Here is a 5,000-nt window from a genome sequence, read left to right on the forward strand (position 1 = left end):
TGATCTCTTTAGCTAATTTACTGTATGAAAAAAACACTCAAAACTGTCTATTTGTAGTCTATTTGTAGCTTCGATTTGAAATCTTGAAGCTAAAAAAAATCTACAAGTAGAGGTCCAGTAGCCTACAACTAGCCTGTTTAGATGAAGATGACCTGGACGAATGAGAATCGTCACAGACACATTGGGAGCCCATCTCGACAGATCTGACCCCAGTCTCTGTCACATTAGCGTCCTGACTCACTCCGCTAACACCATCGCAGCGTTACACACACACACACACACACACACACACACACACACACACACACACACACACACACACACACACACACACACACACACACACACACACACACACACACACACACACACACACACACACACAGACAGACACCCTAGCAGCGCTACATGCAGGAACCCTTCAGTGACTTCCTGTTTACTTTCAGCCACTGACCAACTCACTGAACCCTCTGGGGCCTCCTTGGTAGCAATAACAGAGGAGACGCTATCTGGAGCTATCTTGTACATATTTCAAACATACAGACCAGGCGTGACGCAGGGCTTTGAGAAGGAAGGAAACATGGTGGAATGTGACGGCATTGCCTCTTGCCACTACTCTGCTCAGCTAAGTCAGAGACGGTCTATTGGGAGAACAGTCTATTGGTTAGAACTAAGAAAATCTTTGGCTAAGCCACAGCAGTTTTCTTGAGCACTCACACATTGTCCCCCCTCTCCCCTGCCTTTTTATATAAAGGCAAAACTCGAATAATCATTGCTTTTGCTTTTTTTTTTGTTACTCTTCAATGTGTACAATGTCGTGTAAGCCCCGGAATTGCAGAAACGGCATTCTTTGCCATTTTTCTAAGCTGTCTCTTTGTCTCCGTCAGCTTTTTTTTTCCCCTTTCCCGCTATTTTTCTCTCTCTCCTCCTCCTTCCTCCATCGGGGAGGACTTGGGGACTTGTTTTGTTGTGTGCTGCTTTGTGTTTGCAGCCTCATGGCCTGAAGTGAAGTGAGTGCTGTGTGGTGCCAGTGAGGTCCCAGTGTAGTGCTGTGTGGAGCCAGAGAGGTCCCACTGTACTCTCTGCTCATCACTCAGGCTGGTGTCACTTTCATCTGACACTCTCCTCTCCTCTCCTCTCCTCTCCTCTCCTCCCCCACTGTACTCTCTGCTCATCACTCTGGCTGGCGTCACTTTCAGCTGACACTCTCCTCTCCTCTCCTCTCCTCTCCTCTCCTCTCCTCTCCTCTCCTCTCCTCTCCTCTCCTCTCCTCTCCTCTTCTATTCTCTCCTCTCCTCTTCTCTCCTCTACGTGTATTCTCTTCTCTTCTCTTCTCCTCTCTTCTCTTCTCTTCTCTTCTCTTCTCTTCTCTTCTCTCCTCTTCTCTTCTCTTCTCTTCTCTTCTCTTCTCTTCTCTTCTCTTCTCTTCTCTTCTCTCCTCTCCTCTACGTGTATTCTCTTCTCTTCTCTTCTCTTCTCTTCTCTTCTCTTCTCTTCTCTTCTCTTCTCTTCTCTTCTCTTCTCTTCTCTTCTCTTCTCTTCTCTTCTCTTCTCTTCTCTATTCTCCTCTCCTCTCCTCTTCTCTCCTCTCCTCTCCTCTCCTCTCCTCTTCTCTCCTCTCCTCTCCTCTCCTCTCCTCTCCTCTCCTCTCCTCTCCTCACCTTCTCTATACACTATCAACTCCTGCTCCTCTACTCATCCATCCATCTTTTCTTCTTCTCCTCTTCTCCTGCTCCTCTCATCTCCTCTCCCCCCCAAACCCCACTGAATCCCCCCGCCCCCCAAACCCAAAAAACCTCTCCCAATCTCTCACCCAGCCATTTGACTGCAGCGAAACCTGCACTGTTCGGTTATTATCTTTTCACCGCTATGGAATTGAATCCCATTCCGTACAAATCATCTGGGTGACAACGTCTCAACAGGGCAGGGTCAGTCCTTTTCCCTCTCCTCCTCTCCACTCCTCTCCTTTCTTCTCTCTATCCCCCTCTCCTCTCCTCTCCTCTCCTCTCTTCTCTCTATCCCCCTCTCCTCTCCTCTCCTCTCCTCTCCTCTCCTCTCCTCTCCTCTCCTCTCCTCTCCTCTCCTCTCCTCTCCTCTCCTATCTCTATCCCCCTCTCCTCTCCTCTCCAGTCCTTTTCCCTCTCCTCCTCTCCTCTCCTCTCTTCTCTATCCCCCTCTCCTCTCCTCTTCTCTCCTATCCTCTCCTCTCCTCACTTCTCTTCTCCTCTCCTCTCCTCTCCTCTCCTCTCATCTCCTCTCCTCTCCTATCCTCTCCTCTAATCCTGTCCTCTCCTCTCCCCCTCTCCTCTCTCCTCTTCTCTCCTATCCTCTCCTCTCCTCACTTCTCCTCTCCTCTCCTCTCTTCTCCTCACCTCTCCTCTCTTTTTCTCATCCCTCTCTTCTCTCCTCTCCTCCGCTCCTCTCCTCTCCTCTCCTCTCCCCTCCTCTCCTCTCCTCTCCTCTTGCCTACTTTCAACTTACTAACAATATTGATATGTTTGGAAAGAAATGGTGTGTGGACAAAGGCTTGTGAATAGTTGACAGTAGCCATAAGTTGCGCTTCATTTGATGATAATGTGGTTGTATTCATGTGATGGGATGATGATGGGGTGGGGCAAGGGCTGTAAGGTTTGTTGTGGTTATGAGGGAGAGGGCTCCTCCCTTCACTATGCTGGATTTTCGACCTATGGAGTTGGCTATATCCTGTAATGTGAAATAGTGAAGGTGTCACAATAAACGATGTGTTAAAATTCAAAAAATTCTCCTCTCCTCTCCTCTCCTCTCCTCTCCTCTCCTCTCCTCTCCTCTCCTCTCCTCTCCTCTCCTCTCCTCTCCTCTCTCTATCCCCCTCTCCTCTCCTCTCCTCCCCTCTCCTCTCCTCTCCTCTCCTCTCCTCTCCTCATCTCCTCTCCTCCTCTCCCCTCTCCTCTCCTCATCTCCTCCTCTCCTCTCTCCTCCCCTCTCCTCTCCTCTCCCCCTCTCCTCTCTCCTCTTCTCTCCTATCCTCTCCTCTCCTCTCCCCTCCTCTCCCCTCCTCTAATCCTCTCTTCTTCTCTCCTCTCCTCTTCTCTCCTCTCTTCTCCTCTCCTCTCCTCTCCTCTCCTCTCCTCTCCTCTCCTCTCCTCTCCTCTCATCTCCTCTCCTCCTCTCTTCTCCTCTCCTCTCCTCTCTGCAGTACAAACTGCAACTGACGTGTGTATTATGTAGCTGCACATCATTTGATAAGGCTCTTGTTGTCATTGCTGTGTGTTAATTTATGAATGGATAGATGGATGCGTTGCATAGGGTCGGTAATGCTCTTCCATTGTTCTAATAGGCCTACAGAAACTTTCAAGAAGTCAATTATGCTCTTCATTTGCCAATCAATTTAAGAAATCATATTCGAGAGGAGACCCTCCGTGTCCTAGGCTGGTCCGCATGATTGCATTTGCTGCTGAACTCTATACATTTCTGTTGAAGATTAAGCTTGTTAGTGTTGTTGGCCAGTATTCATTATGAAACGACTAGAGCAGTGTTTCCCAACCTTTTTTGTCTTGTGTACCCCCTAAACCTGTTTGTTGTGCCATGAGTACCCCGTAAGTCATATTCTATATAGCTTTCTCCATCCCAATGTAACTAAGCTCCATACATTTGTTAAAATTGCATCTTTCCAAGTACCCCCTGCAGTGTGCTCGCGTACCCCTAGTGGTACACGTACCCCTGGTTGGGAAACACTGGACTAGAGGTTTGGATAAAACTCGAGTAGTTCAGGTCGGCATTATCCACAAACACAAAAACTAAATTTTCCCTTTTGCAATTTCGTCTCATTAAGCTCTACAAACGCTAAGACCGGTTAATGACATTAGTGCTAGCCAGATATTTTCAAAAACAATCAGCTTTTCCAGTCTGTTCGGTTTCCTTTGGCCCGGATAGCCCACAGTCGGATGTCTGAGCAGTGTTGCCAGATTGGGCGGTTTCCTGCCCAATTGGGCTGCTTAGGATGACCGTCTGCGGGTAAAAGGGGAATTTGGGGCAATTTTTCCTGCAGATTTATAGCCATAGAAGTCAATAGAATTCAGTTTAAATTGGGGCAGGATATTGTGCTTCCAGTCGGGTTTTGAGCATTTTTTTGGGCTGGAAATCATCATTCTCATCTGGCAACCCCGTGTCTGAATGGCACGCAGTAAGTATTTTACTGCTGACTTGGGCCGTCTCTGCCTGGCTGAGGAGGGCTGAGGAGGGTTGTGCGAAAACCAGCAGAGAAAGAATGTCTTTGGAATGTTGCCTCAACTTTGCAGTGCAGCAAGGCAGGCAGACGGGCTCACTCACTGAGGCCTTAAAAAGTGCAAATCCACAGTAAAAAAAAAGTATGCTTTAACAAAAACGTATCAAACAAAAAAAAATGCACACAATGTGAGCATACTGTGTATGTGCTTATTCTATTTCTTTTGTGCTACATGGATCCTGTTGTAACATGCACTTACTGTAATGCTGAGGCCCAATCAGCTGTGGTGGGAAAACAGAATGCTGATTCTCCATAGAGCTTGAAAGTGACGTCACTTTCCCTGATTTCATGGGACCTCAAGGGCGTTTTTAGCCGAAAATCGTAGCATGTAATCCAATGGCGCTATTAAAATGGCATTTTGATCCCCTTCGAGTTGTGCCACGAGCTCCACATATGTTGCTTCTGATATTTTGGTTTATTTTTTCGTACGAACTTTTTAGAAAGCTGTGTTTCTTCACATTTTTCATGCAGACGGCCTCGGAACAAAACATTGATACTTCTACATGAATAATCTTTATCTAGCCTCTTAAACAGCATATTTGTAGCCCAGCGCATGTAATGACTGAGATCGGAAGATATTTACTCGCTACCATGTTGTTAGATGGTCAGCTTAGGTCCCGTGAAATGCAGAACTAAGGGGCGGGACTTTCAAGCTCTATAAAGCAAAGCATTGGAGTTGACAACCTGAGCAGCCCTATTGATCATCAAGACCTTCACGTGTCACAGTGTTTGACAC

At 47.3% G+C, this 5,000-nt stretch overlaps 1 protein-coding gene across 1 annotated transcript in view; it reads left to right on the forward strand.

Annotated features, from left to right (window-relative positions):
• LOC134456492 (plexin-A1-like) overlaps positions 1–5,000 on the forward strand; it is a 91,756-nt gene that overhangs the window by 36,012 nt on the left and 50,744 nt on the right. The window lies entirely within an intron of this gene.

The sequence above is a fragment of the Engraulis encrasicolus genome, chromosome 10 (genome assembly GCF_034702125.1).
Source record: "Engraulis encrasicolus isolate BLACKSEA-1 chromosome 10, IST_EnEncr_1.0, whole genome shotgun sequence".
NCBI lineage: Eukaryota > Metazoa > Chordata > Actinopteri > Clupeiformes > Engraulidae > Engraulis > Engraulis encrasicolus.